The sequence below is a fragment of the Protopterus annectens genome, chromosome 5.part1 (assembly GCF_019279795.1).
Source record: "Protopterus annectens isolate FY-2018-M chromosome 5.part1, PAN1.0, whole genome shotgun sequence".
NCBI classification, from domain to species: domain Eukaryota; kingdom Metazoa; phylum Chordata; order Ceratodontiformes; family Protopteridae; genus Protopterus; species Protopterus annectens.
The window spans coordinates 368,715,850-368,740,175 of NC_056736.1; the positions used below are offsets into that span (position 1 = coordinate 368,715,850).

The window sequence follows — 24,326 nt, forward strand, 5'->3', positions numbered from 1 at the left end:
TTCAGTTATGCCTGGTGTGCTGCTATATGTTTAGCCAAGTAGGTGTCTTCAGAAGGGTCAAGTCTTAAATTACCTGTTTGCATATCAGTGGGTGGTGGTCTATTTAAAGTGATTCCCTCAAGTGAATGACTCCCTGGGGGTGCTAAGGATGAACAAAAAACAAAACAAAGGTAATCCATAGAGCTTGAGTCAGGTCTGGCATCACCCTTTAGGTGTTCATATAAGACAATGAATGGCTTTTAGGCAATTTTATAATCAAGATCTTTTATTTTGTTAAACCTTTTCATGCAGAATTTTTATTATTTCTGAATGGATTATATGTTTTATTACAAAGAAAAAGCAATATTATATGAGTATATCTCTTCCAGGGAAGGGTTTACAAAGGGGAATCACAGACATCCTGTAAATATTTCAACTCTAAAAAACTACCTGATTTTAGCAGTCATAATCAAAGTTTATGTTTATTTACAAATGTCTGTTGTTTAGTTAATTTTGTTCCCCTCTACTCGACACTCATTAGACCCATTATAGAGTACAACGCCCTTTTTAGAATGTACCTCACAAGACATCTGCAGCAGCTGGAATGGCCACAGAAGTACCTCACAAAGAGAATTACTGGCCTCAAACAAATGCCCTGCACTGACCGCCTCAAAAAACTCCCATCTTTACTCCGTAGCATATCGCCTACTTCGAGGTGATCTCTGCCTAACATATAAAGCTATGTCAAACCCAGAGCTGTTGGACATGCTACACCTCTAGAAATCCCATCCCCTCCAAGCTACACACTTTAGGGACCTAAACCTTGTCACCACAATAAACAGGACATGCTGGAGAGATAGATTCCTGTCCCAGAGACTTCCCATACTCTGGAACAGGCTACCCATCTATGTCAAGCAAAGTTCTTCATTAGCACTCTTCAAAAAAAATCTTGATGAGTGGATGAGAAATAGGAAATACACCCCAGGGATCACTTCTGTGTCTCTGCTCGACAGTGGCACAGGGAAATAACTTTCTTGGGTAGCGTAAGCCAAGGAACCTTGTTGGCTAGGCTTACATAGGCCCTTGGGCCGATAGCCTAGTACCTACCTATGAACTAAGAAAGAGAAATGCTAAAATTGTGCTGAAAGGGCATAATTCTCATTGGTGGGATATTACAAAAGGATTACTTCACTGTTCACTGTAGTACTATTCATTAGTAAATCAGGACTACCTACTCTCAGTCTGTTACGATGGCCAGATATGTTTGCACATTTGCTGCAATACAAAGTAAGAATTTAAATTTGTTGCATCAATTTTATTTAGAAAAAATATGGGCAGATAAGGGGTTAGACTTACTCTATGATGGATATTAAGGTTATGCACCTGAAGATGTCTAACATTAGGCATAGATATTATATCGAAGGAAAACATGTTGAAGGCTGGGAATAAAGCAAAATAATCAGATAAAAACTTAATCTAATATATAATAAAAGACTGAAGGTACTGGGAAATATACTCACTGACATCAGAAAGATCTTTGACTTATGATAATATGCATGACATTGAGAGATAAGCATATCTGAGAGGCTGCCTATGAACATGACCTTCAAACTACAAACTTTTCTCAGAAGGATGGGCCATGCCTAATGAGCTTTCATTGGAGAGAGGCCTAACTATTTTGGAGAAGGCCACAAAGTATTAAGTACTACTTGCAAGTGTTAAGGTGGTCAGCATCTGTAATTTTGTTTTTAAGGGGTGTGATAAACATGGATAATGGAATATGTTGTGCTGCAAATTAATAAACAAGACAGTTTTTGCTTACTGAAGTTTATGGGTGGTGCTCACGGACAATGTAGGATATGTAGCAGGGCTTATTCCATAGAATTCCATGCAAGAGCCCTTTGTAATTCATAAAACTAATTGCACAATGGGGCAATTCTTTGTAAATTTTTCTGCCTCACTGCACAATAACATTACTCTAAGCATTAATGTCCCATTTTAATGAGCACCCCTAAATGGACACAATTTATAAATCATATACCACCATTGTATTTACTGGTTTCCATATAGTAAACTAGTATGGGAGTCCAACTGCATACAGATTGATGGTGTACTGTTTACGGACACAGCAATCCCCTTCCCCTGCTAGTATGTTTCTCAGCAGATAGCAAGATACTATTGCTGCTAAATATAAACACCGTTGCACAGTAGGCGCATCTCCAAGAATAAAGTTCCCTGCCGTATAAGCAAACCTGCTACCCCTCACAGCCTTGTTCCATCCCCACATTGTAATGTTGGCAAAACAAGGGTAATATAGTAAAGCTAGAGTCAGGTCTGGTATCCCACCTTTGACACAAAGGGTGACAGGACTAACAAGAAACAGAGTATAAAAATTTGTCAGATAAAATCATTTTAGCTAGCAGATCTAGGAAACTCTCTCTCTGCTGCCATTCCTCCAGGAGGAATAAAGATGCCATGAAGTTTCAAGATGTTTATTGATAGATGGATGAGTGTTCTGTATGGTCATTATACCTGGTGTGCTGGGTCACATTTTATCTGTACTAATTCTAAAAGCTGATTTGTATCTAGTGTTTATTTAAATAGTTTACAATTTTGTTTAAGTCAGTATTTCAGAATCCTAAGTCTCGTTTGGAAAACAAGATTAGGAAATGTACTTTTTAAAGCAGAAGTTAATGTTAAAAAAGATAGGTTTATAATTCAACACCTTCAAAGACTATTATGCTGCCATTACATATCAAACAGATTGGAAACCTTGACAAATGTAAAGTATATGTGCATAAATATACAGGAAAGAGAGACTATAAATAGTACATAATTGCTAATATTTTCAAGGACCTATGATTGACTAATTATATACTATAAACTTACTATTATGCAATAAAAGTTACGTATTTATTTACTATGTGGATACTGTGAGGGAAAAACATGTCCCCCAAAACTGCAGATATCTGTTTCTGTTTTTTACAAAATTACCACCATAATGCCACAAATTAATGTTACCATCACTAAAACTTATGAATATTAACTCATAGACATAATCCATTAATAAATCAGTTAAGACTACAAACAATGTGATTCTAAACAAATCATTTAATCAAGCAATGCCCTAAGAGCTCATCTTAGTAATGAGTAAAATGAAAATAACTGATTTTGTTATCCGCAAATATTTTAAATGTGTTAGAGTGATATGAAAGTAAACAAAAACATTTTTATAAAAAAGTACCTTTCTTCAAGATGTTTTCTACCCAAAATATATTACCTGAAAAACATTCAAGCATGATAAAAGGAAATGCAAAACTACCAAGCGCCTTCATTAATTCATTGATAACATTATTTAAAACCCTTTGTGCAAATAACTGCATCTTAATAAATTTCTTAAATGAAGTCAGAGTACAGTGTTCACTACCTTATCAGATGAAAAAAAGTTCTAAGGCCTTAGCAGCCAGTTCTTTTCTGCCAGATTTCAGCTGCATCCTGCCACCAAAATGGAGAGTTTGACAAGAAATGGATGTTGCTAAATAATCTTAATAATAACCACTCGGCCTTCCTGAGAACACTGGAAAATATGAAGGTCTCTCCAAACACCATTATATTGGGCAACTTCAACTACCCAAACATAGACTGGGAGCATTACTCTAGCTCCAACACCCTAGTCCAAAGGTTCCTAGAATTTATATACTCAGATGCTATGGAACAACTTGTTACCACTCCCACAAGAGGGGAAAACATACTGGACCTGATCATCACCAACATGGGAACTCTATGCTCCAGACCAGAAGTGTATCCCTCACTGGTAAGATCAGACCATAAACTAATCTCACTGGATATTCACATCCCGACTCCACCCCCTGCCCTGAAAACCACAGTGAAAAACTTCTCTAAAGCAAATTTCACACTCCTCAAAACTGAGGTGGAATCCTTCAAAGCCCCCGGGCCTGTGGAAAATACAGCCCAGACCACAGAATCCTTTATAAATGCATTGTATGAACACCTTCAGGAATGCATGGATCATGCAATCCCAAATAAAACCAAGACCCAATCCTCCAAAGGCAGACGTCCTGTCTGGTGGACCACAGCCATAAACAAACTATAAAATAGAAGGAGGAAGCTACTACATGATAGAGCAAAATACCAAAAAGGGAAGGCATCTCTGATCAGTATTAGCAAAAAACTATGGGCACTCATAAAATCGTCTAAGGCCAGCTTCGAGAGAAAAATTGCACAGTACACTAAGGATAATCACAAGGCTTTCTTTATGTTATGTTAGCAACCTGGGTGGGAATTCCCAAATATGCTCAGAATTAGTCCAAAATGACAAAAAATACACCAAACCCACAGACATTGCCAACATCCTAGCTGACAGGTTCAGCACAAACTTCTCCCCCCCCCACCAAAAGGGCAGATATCTATCCCAGCAGAGTGTTGCCCCCCTGACATCTCAGATGCTTAGGTAAGAGCTGCCCTGTCCAATGCAAAAAACACAGCATAAATGGGACCAGGCGGTGTCACGGGCTGCGTCCTACATGAACTCCAAGAAGAGCTAAACCCAAACATAAAACTACTGTTCACTCTCAGCCTTACTACAGGATATGTACCCAAAGAGTGGCGTACAGCAACAGTGGTCCCTCTCCACAAAGGTGGTGCCTCAACGGATCCTGGAAACTATCACCCCATAAGCCTGACTAGCTTGGTCTGCAAAGCTATGGAAAGGATCATCATGGACCTCATAAATAAAGATATTGGGGACCTACAGACACTGGATCCTACCCAGTTCAGCTTTGTTAAGGGCAGATTCTGCCTCTTAAATCTGGTCGATTTCTTTGAAACAGTCACCAAGGCCATTGACGAGGGGAAGGTGGTCCACACAGCCTACCTGGACCTCGCAAAAGCCTTTGATAGAATACCCCACTCAGGCATTATAGATAAGCTCACCAGCTTAAATATAAACCCCTATGTCACTAGATGGGTTGCAAACTGGCTCAAGGATAGAACCCACATGGTTAGAATTGCTGGAGCCATGTCAGACTCCAAACCAGTTACAAGTGGCATCCCACAAGGCTCAGTCCTCTCTGGGACCTCTCTTGTTCAGTATATATTTCTCGGAGGTACAGGCCAACACGGAAGGACTGTGGCTGACCAAGTTCGCAGATGACTGCAAACTGGGCGCCATAATCGACTCTCCAGCTGACACAAGCATCCTCCAAAAGGGCCTCATAGAAACAGACAACTGGTGCCAGAGCCATGGCCTCAAGCTAAACGCCAAAAAGTGTATAGTCATCCCTTTTGGCAAAAACAAAGTGTCCACAAATTACCACATAGGTGGTAGTCCATTAAGTACAGAGGAAGTAATTAGGGACCTGGGAACCCAAGTTGATAGCAATCTCTCATTTGACAACCACATGGCCAAAGTGGTTAGAAAAACATTTTATATATCCCACCTAATCATGAAGGGATTCACATCTAGATCAGGGGAGGTCATCATGCCTCTTTACTCATCCCTCATCAGGCCCATAATTGAGTACAATGCCCCTTTTGGGATGTACCTTACCAGACACCTGCAGCAACTGGATAGACCCCAAAAGTATCTCACCAAGAGGATCAAAGGGCTCAAACAGATGCCATATGCTGCCTGGTTAAAGAAACTTCAGCTCTACTCAGTGGAATACCGCCTGCTCAGAGGCGATCTGTGCCTGTCGTATAAAGCCATGTCCAACCCGGAATTAATGGACATGCTGCACCTCAGAAAATCCAAATCTCATCGAGCTACGCGCTCGAGAGACTTGAACCTCAGCACTGAAGTAAATAGGACATGCTGGAGGGACAGATTCATAACCCAGAGGCTCCCTTCACTCTGGAATAAAATCCCAGTCCAGGTTAGGCAGAGTCCCTCATTGACTCTCCAAGAGGAATCTTGATGAGTGGATGGGAGATCGTAGGTTCACCCCGGGTATCACTTCTGTGTCACTGTTAGACAGAGGCACAGTATACTAACCTCGAAAAAGGGCATAGCAAAATTAATTTAAAATGGGTGGCGAAAGCCAAACACACTCTGGCTAGGCTTATAAATGCCCTAGGGCAGATAGCCTAGTATGAACCTATGAACCTATAATCTTACAATCCAGGACCAAATAAGGTTTTTATTGGTTAAATGATGTGTGCTGAATGAAATGTGGCAGTCTCTATGTAGCAATTCATACCCTCAAGTACAGGTGCAATATGTATCCTTTTAGAACACCAGCTAAGAAAAGTAGACTGCAGAATTCAGCATTACCTCTTAGTGACTGGTATCTCCTCCTATGAGTCCTTCATTTACAGTATTGCAGTGACACATCTCAGAAATCTTCAGTAGATTTTCCAAGTTGACAAGGTCATTACAACACATGCAGTGGTAGGTTTTTCTGAAGTTGCTTGAAGATAACCTGGAGATTTTACTGCTGTGGCAACTTCTGAAGAAAATATTTTGCCATTAAACTGAACTCCTGTGCATGTTTCTTGCTCTACTAATGTTCATTTTTACCACCCAAGTATATACATTCTCTTTCTCAGGGTTATGCCAAAGATAGTACACTAAATATATCACTTTCTTTGCTACATAGCCTCACCCTATTAATCATTTTTGAAATCTTTAAAATACAGATATTTGGTGGTAAGTCATGATCTTCTAAGCCAGATATGACCAGATAAAGGTGAGCATCTTCACCAGCATAAAAATGAGACTTTATCCTATATCCACAAATGATATATCCATCAGGCAGCATATAAACACTTAACGGTAATGGAAATGGCAGCTGCCTATAGAATACCACGTAGGATCATTCGGAGTTCAGGGATTAGCACTGCTGCCCCAAAGCACTTGACCCTGTGGTTTATTTCATGATTGGTGGAGGCCTGCTGTGTGGAATTTATTTATTTTACCTGACAGTGTAAATATCCTACATGAACTCTCTACCATCTTTCAATAATCCTTCTCTTGCTTGCTCTCGTCCTGCTCTGCTTTTTAAGCTCTCACTTGTCATCACACCTGACTCTCCTTATCCCAACACTCTCAGTATTCTCTTCCTATTCACTTCTTACTTTAACTTCCCCATTCACTTCCTATTCACTTCTTACTTTAACCTCCCCATTCACTTCCTGTTCACTTCTTACTTTAACCTCCCCATTCACTTCCTGTTCACTTCTTACTTTAACCTCCCCATTCACTTCCTGTTCACTTCTTACTTTAACCTCCCCATTCACTTCCTGTTCACTTCTTACTTTAACCTCCCCATTCACTTCTTACTTTAACCTCCCCATTCACTTCCTATTCACTTCTTACTTTAACCTCCCCATTCACTTTCTATTCTCTTCCCCTCACTACTTACCTAACTTTCTTATGTTTCCCATTTCCCCAACCTTACCTCCCATTAAAACTACAATTCATGTGAAATCTCCAGTTCTTTAATCTCTTCGTCTCCTAATTAACTCTCGACCAACATGACTTCTTGCACATACTTAACTCTGACTGCTCATTTCTATTTCCTTGACCCTTGGCTCACTCCTAAATCACTGTAAATAGATGGGTGTAAGTCTTATTTTTGCTGTACAATCTCCATATATTATTAATGTCTCCTACTTTTGTATTGCTCTAGCCTTTTCTGTTCTGTGAGAAAATTGTGTTTCTGCTTAGAGTATTTATGCATGCTATCATTGTTCCTACTAGCTATACTTTTGTACTTCTGGCATTCTGATCTATGTTAAAATGGTGTTATTCTCTGCCTTGAGTATTTATGTATGCTGCTATTATTCCTTCCCATTACTGTAATGAAATAACTTTGTTGTACTGAGGAGCTTTTCTCCCCAGGCCTTCGCTGAAAAAGGGTTTTTGCTCACTCAGACTATCCCAGTTAACAAATGTCAAATAATTTGCAAGCCCTTCCTTTGTCCACATAAGTTATCACTGGAGTCTCCAATTTCCAAAACATGTGTCTAGGTGAATTGGCAGTGTTTAAATGTGATGCATGTGTGTGTGTGTGTGTGTGTGTGTGTGTGTGTGTGCACACTCGTGCATGTGTGTGTGTGTGTATATACCCTGTGATGACTTGAAAGTGCATCCAGACTGTTTTGGTCTTATGCTCTATTGTAGCTCACCTTAAAAAGATCTTTCGGCTTTTCCTGGTTAGGGGTTGCCACAGCGGCTCTCCGGCCTGCTTATGATTGGCAGTGGATTTTTACGGTGTCAAGTTGCTAGCCTGGCACCTAACCATCAGAGAAGGCACACACACATTCAGGCACCTACCTGCATGTCTTTTTAACATTTCGTTGCTCGCAGAGAGGACATGCAGACTCCACACAGAAGGCACTCCAGCCGAGAATTGAAACGGAGAGCTTCTTGCTGTGAGGTGACAACACTAACCACAGTGGCGAGTAATCCATTGTAGCTCTCCTATAGCCCTGAATTCATTAATGCAAATATAAAGAATGAAAGAAGGAATGAAAAAATGAATGAATGAAAAAATGAATCTCTGTGGGATGATTAACCTTTTTAATAGATATGCTAGGCATGTATGTATATAGTCTTGAGATATTTATTTAATCGAATGTTTCCTGAATATACAGCTAATTGTGTAGCTTTACCTTCAATATATAGAAAATCTCCCACTTTACAAGCATAACTCTTGAATGCCCAGATTTTTGCCTCATACTTTTGGTGTGTTCCTCATAAAGTTTGTGGTTTTCTGGCAAATTACAGGGGACTGAAGTCACTAAATAATAACATGCATGTGAATTTCTGACTTCGTATCCCTTAGAAAATACATGCTAAGGCAACTCCTGACATTCATGCCAGTTTCTAAGTTTATAAAAGCAATATTTAAAATTTGTCCCTATTTGTAGGCCTCTCTCCCTTTATTATTTTAGGCTTTGTCCATATTTCTTACACTAAGAGATTGAAAGGCATACGTACAAGCAAGGGAGCCAGCAGGAATTTTTGCAAAGGGGGTGCAAACCCAGAGCTCCCCCACTTATGCAGGACTGCAGTACCCCACTCCCTTAAAATGCAAATTTACATGCTGTGGGAGTATAAGCTACAGCCCTCTACATCAAGATGCAAGTATGCTACCTGCTGTGCTGCTAACACTGCTTTAAAATTATATACCACAATAGTAATACAATTTGCTAAACAAAACAGTTGCACATTTTAAGCACACTTCTCTTCCCTTGAAGCTCACAATTCCTTGAAAATGCACTTAAAAATAAATTCCACCTGCCAACTCTAACTAGGGCATTTCACACATTCTCTCTTTCACACACACACACACACACACATTGGGTGATAGTGTACAGTCTATATGTTTCTACCTGTCATAATCTGTCTTTATGCTTGTATACTTATGTTTTTGTGAAGCTTTTCTCCCTGGGCTTGCACTGAAAATTGGCTCTTCTTGGCCCAGTGGACTATCCCGGTCAACAAATCCAATAAATAAATAACAAGTAGAGCAGCATAGGTTCATAGGTTGGTTATGACCTCTTCAGCATAGCATAAGCATGACAAGCACTGAGAGGCAAAATACACTTTTATGAAAATAAAGCTGAAGGACTGACCATAAATTATTTAGCCATCAATAGCAGTGTACTATAAACAGTCTTTACAAGTGCAGTTTCCCAATAAAAGTATTTAACTTTGACTGGATGGTACCTGATGCAACAAAAACACTTAGGCACAGGTGAGGATGCCAAGCATTGCTGAGCTCTGTAGAAATGATTCTGATGTTTTGTATTTAGAAAACATGGAAAGGGAGTTAATATCCACAGAAGATCTCTCTCTTCTTTTTTAGTGAGGAATAGATTGTTAATCTGTTAACTACATTAACCCTCACTGTTATAACTTGGCTTTACATTGCAAGCAGCAGTCTTATGAAACAGTCCCATGACATATAAAGAACACTGGTGTCTCTTATTGAATGACATTCTGTGTCATTCATATCCACATTCATCACATAAAACAACACAACCTCATAGGCCAATGTGATTTCTTTTAAACTGCTTCTCCCAAATTGCTTTTGCCTATTACTTACTATCCTGCTTGCATTTTATACATTTAGGGACAAGCTATAAGTGGGGGTCTACCATAAGGCTTTAGACTGTAGCCACATTTCTCTGTGCATAATCTGTCATACATACCATTGTTAAGAAATACTGAAAAGAGCCCTGACACCTTTTAGATTACTATGGTTAATGCAGGTCATATTAGAAGCATGTTTAGAAGCTTGGCTACAGTCCAACAATCAGACATTATAGGAATCACTTATACTTTGATAAAACCACAAGATTCTATTCCATATGCAGTAAATGGTGGATTATCTGCTCTACAAAACTCAAAGGCCAGAGGTGAGAGCTGGTGTAGGAATTACTGCCGATAACATGATGCATCACCAGGTTACTGGTACCAGTTTCCTTTTATACTGTATGCCATGAGCCAGACTAGTTTCTGTGTTAATGTGCAGTTGCAGTAAAAGTAGTCTAGACTAAATTCTGATCTTTTAGCTGGCAAGTTTGCCCGTCCTTCTCACTTGTATTTCCTCATATTACCCTAACGTTATCTTGTAGTACTAGTAGTAGTAGGTCACCTAAAACCAGTTATTAAACTAGTTGAATGAAGAGAACATTTTGCTTAAATATATGGTTTAACATTTGCAAAATGAAATGAAAGCCTGCCTCTTGCATTACAGTTTTAATTTAACACGTAAACATTTCTAGCTACAACTCTTCATGTTCTCACATTTGAAAGAGAAATAATAAATGAAGACTTGAGCCTTCGCCACCCTTTCCTCAAGAAAGTATCTCCAGTGCTGTGGCGATTCTTCACTGTATTCCTACTGCTAACTCCAGGCCAGGTAATCGCACCACTCGGGACTTAATTTCTATACAGCACACAGCACTAATTAACCAGAGACTGAGTTCACAGATGAAGTAAGCTGACCACTGCATGTACACATCTAACTAAAAACACCATAAAATCCCTTCAAAAAGTAGCACTCCATCCATGCGAAACCAAGAGTGACACAAGACATTAGGGGGACTGTCTCAAGTCCGCTGCTTTTGGCACTAAACTGGAAGCTGACATTCAGTGTAGGAAAAAAAATTTACTAGGAGCTTCTTTCTTGTCTCCGACTCCATGTTTGTGATCAATGTACCTTAAGTGCTACATAAACCATCACACAACAAATCCAATAATCTCAGCTTCTGAGCTCTTTCTGGTCACAAAAATCTTCGTTCTATTCTATCTGCCACCAATCCTCGTTCAAACCCTACGCAACTGTTAATGGTCAGAGATGGAGATGCAGTTTGAGGAGGAACTGAGGTTCATCACATGTATCATGTGTCTGCAACCTCCAATAACATCTCTGAACGATGCATGTTTCACAGAAGAAGAAAAAGTAAGTTGAAATAAAAGTACATTTTTCGATTTCAACAAATCATCACAGATAAATTAAGAAAATCCTGGGAGGTGCAAGTGCACCCCCTTGCACCTGCACACACACACACACACACACACACACATATATATATATATATATATATATATACATACATGTGTGTGTTCATGCCAGATTAGTTGGGTACCATTTTGCTCCATTCTTGTCCATTTTCAATCTTTTACAGATCTTTTTTTTTTACCTAGTTTGGATTTAGATGAGTACAGATGGGCAGTTATATGAACAGAGACCTACTTTGCTAAATGTAAATAAAACAGTATCAGGAGCGCAGGACCCTTTACAGTTATTTATTCCTTCCTGATGGGTCTCTTTCAAGTCTGACCCTTTCTTCATTTAATCCTAATGAAAGCAACATACTTAGTATTAAAGGTAGCAAAATGAATCTATAAACTGTGTGTGTGTGTGTGTGTGTGTGTGTGTGTGTGTGTGTGTGTGTGTGTGTGTATGTGTGTATATATATATATATATATATATATATACATACATATATATATATATATATATATATATATATATATATATATATATATATATATATATGTTATCCATTGCAGTGATCTTGATCATTCATAAAAATGTTTATATTTTTCTGATTGTTATACTGATGAATTTACTACTTGGGTATATACTCATGAGTTTTGACTGTTATTACAGTTTATATGTGGCCTTACAGATGTCACTTTAAACACTAAGAAAAATCTATATGGTTTTAGACTCTAAGCTTTGTCATGACAGCCACATAAATAATTGAAATATATTTTATTTTAGTCATCAGAAACCTGAAACCTAGAGTAAAAGCCATACTGAAGAGTTCCAAGAAGATCCTGAAGCCATGAGCTGTGAAGTGATCGGGTAGCATGCTTGTTACAGAATATGTCAGCATTCTGTCAATGTTACTTGCAGAAACATGACTCCAGAGTTGAGAGTGAGGGATATAACCATTCAATGACATCCTAGCAAACTATGAGTCTGTACACTAGACAAGTATTTCTACTGTAACAGACTAATTATAAAAAGGATACGTGACTGGATATCAACAGAATACCTTTGTGTAGGCCAGATGAATTAAATGTTTTCATACGTTTAATCAAAAGCTGAAAGAAAGCAGAAGTGACAAGTATTGGATATTATATTTCACCCTGGACATCATTCTGGCTTTTCTGTTTAATCACTGAACTGCTTAAAACAGTCAGTGAATATTTTAAGTTACAGTAAATAAGAAAGACATGAAACCGATACATGAGAAGAGAAAACAGCAGTAAAAATAGATGCCACTCCTATTGACCTATATCTCACCACTCCCTGCATTTTAATTAAACAAATACCCTAAGCTGTTCATCTGCAGCACTTTTACCAGACAGGTTCCATGCTATAATTCTAAAATGGAACTCGGTCTAAAACTAACACAAATCAGTTTAATCTCGTAATGTGAATATTGCTGTTACAGTCATTTGCATACTCATTTATAAGTAACTTTGTTAGACCTGTTAAACATGAATAAGTGAAGATAATTATTCCTATCTGACCTAGAAATGCAGAGTGGCAAGTTCTAAAAGTTGCAACAATACTCTGATTTCCATGTTTATTTACCCTCACCTTTCATTTACTAGCCAGGCCAAACTATTGGGTATGCCAGAAAGCAAAATATTAAAAGAAAAAAAAAATGAACTGCTTCACTTTGTTGTAGAAATGAAATCAGAAATGCAGAGGCACAAGAAGGTCACCTTCTTAACAGAAGGGGAAACATTTCTGCCGTTGTTGATACTAAGGCGTGATGATAAGGGACTCTTGAAAATTAAGGTAGAGGGCAGAGCTTCTCCAGCATCGCCATACATTTATTTCCTGAACCCTCTGACTTTCTGTTTTCCAGTTTTTCAGTTCTGAGTCACAGCAGAGTCATTTATTTGGGCTGTCTCATGAATGTTAAACAGCTGATAGGCATTGTTTTGAAATTCAAGAAAAGATGCTGCTGTCTTTTAAAACCAAACTGTAGATTCCTTGCATGAAATTTTCCTCTACAAAGGACATGGAAATGTTTACAAATATAGACTATAAACCAAGGTTGTAAAGTATCAGTACAAAATAGTTAGCTGACAGTACAAAATACTTAGTTAAAAATATTAAACATTGCCAAATGTTTTTAAACTTAATCTGAAAGATATGCCCCTGGGACTTTTTCAAGTATGCTTTTGACACAGCATTTGTGATTTAGCAACTTCTGTAGGTTGTCAAGACTGTGATCAAAGTCAGCTTTTAGCTATAGACTGAAATGCCCTCCCATACGCTTAGGCTGAAAGGATATATTGTGTTAGCTTCTGGTTAGGAACTTAGAACCTTGCTAGCAATAGTCTATGAATATGGATCAAAATACGATACCAATTATTGTATTTTCCTGACCAAGTAAATTACATGTCTGAAAGCCATCTTATTTAACAAAGTAAAGAAAAAAGTGTGTAAGTGAATAACAGAAATAAAGAATGGGAATATAAATAACAGCATAATTTTAGGCTTGGTAATATCAGGTGATATACACTTAGTAGGTTACTGAATGTAAACTAAGCTATACAGATAAAGGCAGTACTACCTGGATCATCGCACAAATAGGTGATGCTGTGAAGAATTTAGGGTTTTTCAAAATATATCAAAATCAAAAAATCATCTGATCATTTATTTTGTTTACATAAATCTACATACAGTATAAAAACTAAACTAAACAATACAAAATGTAAAAGCAAATCAAGATATGAATAGCAAAGTCAGTTAAAAATGTACTGAAACGTTTGATAACATTAGTGAATTTCTATTTAAACCTGCACCGAAAATGGCATTTTAGAGGAGTTAAATAAACCTTTAGGGATCTTTGAAGCAGGCAATGATTAGTTTAATCCTTCAAAAAAACAACTGTGAGTCCCACAGGAGCGAAACCTCATTGGCATTGAAAAGATGGCTTGAAGTTTCCATATTCATGTTAGAAATCAGTAGCACCCCAGCTGTGTAGGGTGTGTGAGCTATCAGGTGGGAGACCGGAAAGGACCTGCATTGTGCAAGGTAAGATAAACTGGCACCAAAACCTTTTACTTGAGTCTTAGGAAGACCAGTAATGACTACAGACTCTGCAACACAGGATTAATGTGATTATAGTTAAAATCTCAGTTAAAAACCTGACAAGTTCTACACTAAACAAAACTGTCTGATATCCATTGCACTGATGCAAACAGGTAAAGATCAATATCTGGATCACTGTAAGAAGGTCATCTAATGATAGAAAATGTTTTATCTAATTTTCTCAGAAGAAAATACATTTTTTTACCACAGCTGAATCATGACCAACTGGCCACTGAGGATCACATCCAGATGAGGCATCCTTTACACAATCTGTTATCTCTTGCCACTGTAAAAGATAATCAGGCATAAAAGGAGAGGCAGAAAAGGCTGAAGGGCTGCATGCATGACCAAGGCAACCATCTTGAAGGTGCAGAGTTTATCAGCTTTCTTATTTCCAGTTTATAATGGGGTTAAAACTAATGATTCAAGGGTTTCAGAAACAAGAGAGAGAGAGTAACTATACTTAAGTATCAGTCTGCTTTTTCTTATGACATTTCCACTATGAAAACAGATATAGTGCAAACAACAATATCCCAGAATGGACCCCTGTGGAATCTCATATTTTATACTGTGAATTACAGGTATGTAAAAAAAAGAAAAAATGTATTTTCATTTTGTATGCATTTATACTAGTGCTCCTTATTTTTGGAAGTGGTACTTGCATTATTTTTATTTTTATTTATTTTTCTAACTTGCCTTTTCTACTCAGGCACTGACATAATAGCCTAAACTCATAGTGTGTGTGTGTATGTGTGGGGGGCTGGGTTATAGTTAAACAATCACATGTGTATGTGGATGCTTTGATAGTCATATTATGAATCTTCAATTGTCTAAGGAGAGGAAAAGAGCTTTTATTTTCAATTTGTGTATGTGTATCCTAGTGCTCCTGGTTTGGGGAAAGCTGCTTTTATTTTATTTTATGTATTTCTTTTACCTTGCCTGATTCTCTATTCGGGCTCTGACAGAATAAAAAGGGAGCTGTGCTTATATTTAAGCATCAGCAAGTGCTACTGAGAGCTTATCTTTGCTTAAATTTAAAATACAAAGAATTACTACTGTTTAATCATAGATCGTCTTGCACAGAACTGAGTTCATTCATTAAATGAAGAAGAAGCAGTATTTCAGTGTTGCATGTGCATTATGTATAGGTTACACAAATATTTGTTTTCAAACCCTGACATCTCCATTTGAAACAAATGTACTGTTATAGAGGATTTGGAAACATAGTTAACAGAGCATAGGAAGGCAGTTGTAGGAATGGGAGACTCTTCTGCTGAATTTGTGTGAACTCTTAGTTACTATTTTAGATACTGAATGTGATCTTTATTTTCCACCAACAATTGATAAAGTAGAATGAGAAGCCTGTAGTGGAAGGCAACTGTATATCTGGGTCTCATGTTTCCATGGAGACAAGCTGATAAGGGCTATAAAAACAGTCAAGACATTCTTTCAATGGCTATGAAATGTTTTCTGAAAGCATTCAAGTTGGTTTCTACATCTGGGAGAGGAATAAAGATAAGACAAAAGCAGACAGCACTTAGTATAAGTAGAAGCACAGGCTATATCATGTGTCTTAGCATGGCTAACCTTCATTATAGGTTAAACCAAGCTTGTGAGTTTGGTTGTCAATCTGGGTCAATTGTTCCTATTAGAAGGGTTATACTTCATTACATATAGATGTACATAGTTTTGTGTGTTTGTATTAAGTTAATAGGGTCTGGGCATCTTCTAGGGGTGTGTTTTTTTTGTTTGAGGGTTTTCGATAATGCAAAAGGTCTTGAAAGATGTGACATAGGTTCAAATGGATATGACAAGAAGCAACTGTATAAAAGTTCAGCCTGCCAGACATTAGTGTATGCATGTAACACAAAAGCTGAAACTATACATTAAAAAATCTTTTATACACAACAAGCAGGAATAATAGCTTCTTATCATAATGACACTTTCTGTAATATCTTAAAATGTAAATGGTCTCAAAGATGTCTATATATATATATATATATATATATATATATATATATATATATATATACAAAAAAGAAAGAGTAGTGATCTATATTAAAAATGCAGAGTACAAATAGCAAAGCTACAGGAGACACTTTGGAAAGAATTGAGCATGTGAATTTGATAAAGAAATAATTTTGGGATGGTTGTTTAGTGGAATGTCCAGGACAAAAAAAGAAGAGAGTACTTATATTAATTGTGAGAGGAGCTCCAATAATGATAGAAGAGGGGAAAATGATAATTGTAGATTTGTAATACTAAAGGTCTTCTGGCAAAGGAGGAGAATTATGCTGACATGTATTTATAGTCCATCTAAAATTGCTGCAATGGAGCTTATGGCAATTATGGGAGAAATAATCAACTTTCAGCAGGGAATATTGCTTACAGCTGGGGAATGGAATTTGATTTGCAACAATGATGATGTATCTGGTGGGCATAGAAGGGAAAATATAACAAAAGAGAGTAGATTATTGAAGAAATGTATGCAAATATTTGGTATAGAAGATTTGAATTGAGTAGTAGGTGTTTGGAGACATTTTACATATTATTTCCCCAACGTACAAAAGCTGGGCTAGGCAAGACAGTTGCATTTCACAGGAACATGTGCATTTAATTCAAAATGTTGATATACATTCAATAACTATTTTGGTTTTGATAATGGGTGCGGTGTTGATAATGGGTGACTTGAATGCACATATCGAGACAGAAAGAACAGGATATGAGGACTGCCTGCATTCACTTGGGTGGGGCAACACGAATAAAGAAGAAGCCATTCTAGACTTCTGTCTGGCAAATGGCTTGATAGTAGCCAACACATGGTTCAGAAAGAGGGACAGTCACAAGATCACATACAAGAATAGCCAACGTGCAACTCAGGTAGACTTCCTCCTAAGAAGGAAAAGGCACTGGGGTAGAATCCATGATTGCAAAGTCATCCCCAATGAAACAGTCAGCCTACAGCATAAACCACTAATTGCCACAATCAGTTGCAAGCAGTGGTCAGAAAAAGCTCTAAGGTCAACAGAGACCAGGCTGAAGACCTGAAAAATGACTGGAAAGAAAGTACAACAGTTCAAGGAATTACTCAGGGCTCTTGCACCCCAAGAAGATGAGGAAATAGGTTGAGTTGAACAAGAATGGCAGCACCTAAAAACAGTATGTGTTAGGACTACAGAAAAGATATGTGGCCAAGCCAGGTATGGAAATAAGGTACATAAGGAATGTTGGTGCTGAAATTCAGAAGTCAAGGAAGTCATCAAAAGACAGGAGGAGTGCAGGAAGAAGTGGGAGATAGAAAAGACTGACCGAGGTAGGAAGGACTTCTGGTTGGAAGTTAAGAAATAAGTTGCAGTAGCAAAGAATATGGTATTGGAGGCACTCTACCAACTCTGAAAAGTGACTCAGTAAGTGGCACAAAGAAACTATATCAGGTTGCAAGGCAAAGATAGAAAGATAAAGAAGATAGTCAGACACCCTTCATAAGGGATGCCAGCAACAACCTGCTCACCAGTCCACAGGACATAAAAGGCAGATGGAATGAGTATTTTCAGCAGCTTCTGAATGAAGAAAACTCAGAAGAAGCTGTACTTCCCCAGAAACAGCCTACAGTGAGAGAAGAAGAGGAGCCCACCCTAGAAGAAGTAAGAATAGCACTAAGGAAAATGACGTCAGAGAAAGCAGTAGGCTCAGATGAGGTCACAGCAGGTATGATAAAGATGCTGGGTGAAATAGGGGAGACATGGCTCCTGAGGGTACTAACAGCAGTGTGGAAAGAAAGGCGTATCCCAGATGACTGCAGAATAAGCATACTCATGCCAGTGTACAAGAAAAAAAGGGGAAATCCACAACTGTGGGCAGTACAGAGGCATCACACTCCTATCACATTGCATGAAAGTTCTGGAGAGGGTGATTGATAAATGGATATGCAGAGTAGTAGAAAGTAAGATGCGAAATGAGAAGTTTGGATTCATATCAGGATGCAGCACAGTAGATCCAATGTTTACAGTGGGACAGATACTTGAGAAGAAGCTAGAGATGAGGCGAGACTCCAACTGGGCATTCCTAGACTTGGAAAAAGCATATGACAGGGTCCCAAGAAAGCTGATCTGGACAGTACTGTGGTGGTTTGAAGTCCTAGAAACATTGGTAGAATTAGTGCAGGCTATGTACAAGGACCCAGTGACTCATGTATGAACAGTGTTCAGCCTCACAGAGGGGGTTCCCAGTGGGAGTGGGTGTACAGGGTTCAGCTTTGAGCCAATTGCTGTTCATATTGGTGATGGACTACATTAGCAAAGAGGTTGGAGGGGACAGATCAACAAAGTTACTGTATGCAGACGATGTGGCATTACAGGCTAACTCTGAGCTAGAACTTCAGCAAAGGATAGGAGAATGGAATGCAAAACTGAAGGCACATCGGATGAAACTAAGCACAGATAAGATGGTAGTAATGGCAGCAAATTGGGGAAATCAGAAGAAGCGGAGAATAGAGATAGAAGGGAAGCTAGTGGAACAGGTAAACAGCTTCAAGTATCTGGGAGGGGTGGTTGAGGGGAATGGAAGTCTGAATGAAGAGCTCAAAGCTAGAATCAGAGGGGATGCAGCCAACTGGCATAGAGTGTCAAGTATAGTCTATGACAGAAGAATGCCAAAGAAGCTGAAAAGTAAGGTGTACAAGACAGTGGTGCAACCAGTACTACTGTATGGTATAGAAACCTGGGCAGTAAAGGCAGAACAGTTGAAGAAGCTAGAGGTGATGGAAATAAAGTGCCTGAGAAAGGTGGTAGGATTCACACTGTATGACAGAAGAAGAAATAAGGACATAAGAGCAGAAACCAAAGTAGCTCCAATTGCAGCAAAGATCAAAGAGAACAGATTACGGTGGTTTGGACATGTGCAGAATAGCGGAAGGCAATCTGGTGAGGAAGATTTGGGACAAACAGGAAGAGGGTAAGAGGAAGCAAAGACATCCAGCAAACAGGTAGACGGATTGTGTGAAAGAAGATCTGCAACAGTCAGGCATGAGTGTTGAAAAAGGCAGAAATGTGGCACAGAATCTAGAGAACTGGCAACAGTTAACACGATACCCCGACCCCATGTAGAAAAAATGGGAAAAGGGGGCTGATGATGATGATAAACTATTTCGGATCATGCACTAACAATAACTAAAATAAAAATGCAGAGTAACATGATAAAAATGAGACACTGTCACTTCCCCACCTATTTGTTAAATAGAGAGAAATTTAAGGAATGGGTAGTGGAAATTATTCAGGAGTTATTATGGAAGATAGAAATTTCTTCTGAAAATATAGCTAGGGAGTGGGATAAAATTAAAGTGGAGTATAAAAATAGTTTGGAAATAAAAGAAAGTGATAAATGGTTAAGAAGTAACAAGAATTGTTTAGAGGGACTGACAAAGGTTAAAGTATTGCAGAAAGGGAGACTAACAGAACAAGAAGAGGTGCAATTGTAGAGTACTAAAGAGAAAATAAGGGACTACCTCGGTAATATGCACGAGTTTAGAAAGACTTGTGCTAAGCAACTGTTTTTTGATAACTCCAGAGCACAGAAGTTTTTAGCACAATGGCTCAGGTGACATAAAGTAGAAAGGGTTGTTGCCAAGCTTAGGGAGCCTATAACAAGGGAAATAATCAGAGATCTTGTAGAGGTATTAGAACTATTTCAGAAATTTTATGAAAAACTGGATAAAGCAGAGAAATGTGGAAATCAAGAAAAAGTACAAATGGAAATTTTTTATGGAAAAAATTAAATATGCCAAGGTTAGAGGTAGACTAGTCTCAATTTCTAACAGGACAGGATGAAAATGGTGATGTATAACCAATGTACAGGAAAGTCTTCAGGAACAAATGGTATTCGTCTGGAATCTAGGAGGGATGAAAGTGATAAAGATCTGGAAGGTTTTGTTTAACAGAATTTTAAAAGAAGGAGAAGCGCCAACATTCTGGAAGAAAGAGGTGGTGACTGTAATATCTAAAGAGGATAAAGACTCATCATATCCAGCTTCATATAGGCCTATGCTGATTCTAATCCATGATTATAAAGTGTTTATGTCTATAATGCCTAAAATAATGCCAAAGGTGATGCCAAAACTGATAGATATGGATCAGTGTGGTTTTGTGGAGGGGATGCACACATCTGACAACATTAATAGAACAATAATGATCCAGAAGGAAATAGAAAGTAAGAAAATGCCACTGCTGCTGGTGGATCTTGATGCAGATAAAGTATTCAACAGAGTAAGCTAGGATTTTATGAGCAGGGCAATGGAAGCATTTGCATTCAATGTTAAAATTATAAGGTTGATTAGGAGGATATATAAGGGAATGGAGGTGACAATTAAAGAGGTTGGGGGTTCCTGTCGGATAAGATCAGTTTGAGCAGAGGAACCAGCCAAGGGTGTCCTTTTCCCCTTTGTTATTTGCATTATATTTAGAACCACTGGCAAGGAAAATGAGGGATTCAAAAATTCAAGGATATAATTGGTATGGCAATCATGAATTTTTGGCTTTATTTGCAGATGATATTTTATACCTGATAAAACCAGAAAAGGACATTTTAGAGTTGTGGAACTTTCTGAGACAGTTTCAGGTCTTTTCAAGATACAAAGTTAATGATGATAAAACAAAAGCAATAGTTTTAAACTATGTACCCACATATACAGCAATACCCATGTTTATGGGGACATGATAAACTGAAGTACTTAGGAGCATGGATTAAAAAGGATTCTGTTATGACAGCAGAGGATATGTGGGAAGAGACTGAACAAAAGATTATACAAAAACAGAGAAATTGGAAGCTCTGTTTTATGGATACAGATAGCAAGATACAAGCAGCGAAAATATTTTAGTCTACTTAGTTTTATACACAGGTCAGGAATACATTTATCAACCGGGGTAAAAGTTGTGGATAGCAATTAATAAAGAGTTAAAGGATTTTATCTGCGAGGGGAAGAGAGCAAGAGTCAAGTGGATAAGCTGATCCTTCAAACAGAACAAGGTAGTTTGGGCTTACCTGATTTGAAGGGGTGTTTCATAAATACACAGTTAATGCTCCAATAAATAACACTAGCAGAAAGTTAGAATTCAAAGAGGAAACAGATGATGAAATGGGGGAAGCTCAAGAAACATGGAGAGACTGGGATTTTGGATGCAGACATTTAAGGAGAATAACAATAATCACACAAATATTATATTCATAAAGTAGCAGAAAGTATTCAAGACCTAAGCCAACATGGAAATGGAGAAAGGACATTCTGCCAATAGGGATGACTGCAGTTAGAGGTACAGAGAATAGGCAGGTTGAGGCTAGAATTTACTGGACAAAAGTGACAAAGGAACCAAGGTAATGGGAGCAAACAGAGGGAAAGGTAATAGAATATGAAGAGGCCAAGAATTCATTTGAACTGCAGGCTACAGATTGCCTTCCCTATCAAGGAATGATATCAGAGTATAGGCAATGAGAAAGAAATAAGAGGATCCTTAAGCAAAAGATCAGCACTGGTAGAATTTTTAGTAGACTCTAGAACAGAAGCTGCTGTTAAAAAAGGGATAATTAAAAGGGCATATAAAATATTGCATGATAACTATAGGAATCAATCGGAGGAGGTTAGAAAGAACTGGAAAAAAGATTAAATAAGCAATTCACAAAGAAACAATGGGAGGATATATGTTTGGCTCCCAAATATGTTACAATGTCTGGAAGATTTATGATATTTGCAGGGAAGTGTTTGCTTAGGCATTTCTATACCTCAAGCAGACTCCAAAGAAGTTTTCCTCAGGTAGAATGCAAATGTTGGAGGTGTGATGGGGAAGAAAGAGATAACTGGGAACATATTTTGTGAGAATGTAATGAGCTGGTAGACTTCAAAAAATCCCTACAGACTACTCTTTCAGAAATACTGGGTGAACAAATTGGTGGAATTAAATAAATTATTTTTTGAGCTGTGATACAGAATCACCTAGACATAGTAAGGTCTTGCTGAGTTTAATTTTGGTGGCTTCCAAAAAGGCAGCTAGTAGAAAATAGAAATCAAAGTCTAAAACAACTGTACTAGAAGCAGGGAATATAGTAACAGCAATAAAACAACTGGAATTGGGATCTTTAGAAAATGGTAGGAGCAAGTAACATAGACAAAAATAGGAACTGTGGGAAAAATACATGCAGAATAATGTTTTGGAACAGGAATGAGGTTTAAAGGAAGGCAGGAATTGAATAAATTATGTAATATTTGACTGACGATTGTATAGATTATAAATGGTGTATAATGTTTGCAAGTGAAAATATGTCACTATGGTTTATTTTCATTTATATAAATATATGATTGGCTTTGTCGTAAGTGATAATTCAATAAATATGTTTCTTGTTTAAAAAATTGCTAAGGTAGAATATTGCTGCATATCTTGTAGTCAAGACAGGCAAATATGCGATGCATTAACAAAGACAATGTATAGATGCAAAATCATTACATAGGCAGTCCCATCCAGTGTCATAGGATCATAGGAACTTACTAGGCTATTGGTCCAGAGGCCCTTACAAGCCTAGCCAAGAATTTAGCCCATGTTCCAACAACTCAGCACCCTATGTCACTGTACAGCAGGGACACAGGTGGAATCCCAGGGGTGTATTTTCTGTTCCACATCCAGTTATCCAGATTGTGCTTAAAAAGGTTTAATGAGGTACTCTGCTTTACATGGGGAGGGAGTCTATTCCACAAAAGGGGGAGTCTATGGGACACAAATCTGTCCTGCAAACAAGTCCTATTGATGTCACGGACCAGGTTGAAGTCACATGTGGGTTACTCGAGTAAAGCTTGACTTGCAGATATGCAGCAGTCCCATCAGTGTGGGGTCTGAGATTGCTTTGTATGCCAGACAGAGGTCACCTCTGAGGAGTCTGTAGGGACTGAGTAGAGGGACATAGCTTTTAGCCTATCTGTGTAGGGTAGATGTTTGAGGCCTTGGATTCTCCAGGTGAGGAACCTCTGTGGTCTCTCAAGCTGCTGCATGTGCTTTGTGAGGTACATGCCAAAAGAGGCATTGTGCTCAATAATGGGTCTTATAAGGAAAGAATACAGGGATGTTATGACCACCTTGTCCCTGGATGAGATACCCTTACTAACGAGGTGGGCCATGTAGAAAGCTTTCCTGTACAACGGAGGCAATATGGTGGTCAAAAGTCAGTTTGCTATCAACCTGGGTGCCCAAGTCCCTCACGACTGATTGCGTGCTTAGTGCCTTATTATCAATGTGATAATTTGTGAGGACGTCACTCTCTCCAAAAGGGTGACACCAGTAATTTGTTTGGGTGAGATCCTCTTGGATGGATGTCCACATTAATAGGGGAATTGATGACAGCACCCAGCTTGCAGTCATCTGCAACCTTGATTGCCATAGCCCACTAGATTTGGCCTGCACCTCTGAGAAGTATATCCCAAACAGCAAAGGCCCCAAGACCAATCCCTGGGGTATACCACTTGTTACAGGTCTACTACTTGAGGTGGCATCCCCTATTTTGAGTAGGTGGGTTCTATCAGTGAGCTAGTTTGCTACCCATCTGGTATTATATGGACTGATGCCTAGTTAAGAGAGTTTATCTATTATACCTGAGTAGGGAATAGTTTTGAAGGCCTTGGCCAGGTCAAGGTAGGCAGTGTGCACCATCTTCCCCTTGCCTATGGCCTTGGTGACTGTCTCAAAGAAGTCAACCAAATTGAACAGGCATGAC

General features: G+C 38.4%; 1 protein-coding gene across 1 annotated transcript in view; it reads left to right on the top strand.

Annotated features, from left to right (window-relative positions):
• Positions 1-24,326, top strand: part of LOC122803429 (sodium-dependent proline transporter-like) — a 906,432-nt gene that overhangs the window by 160,190 nt on the left and 721,916 nt on the right. The window lies entirely within an intron of this gene.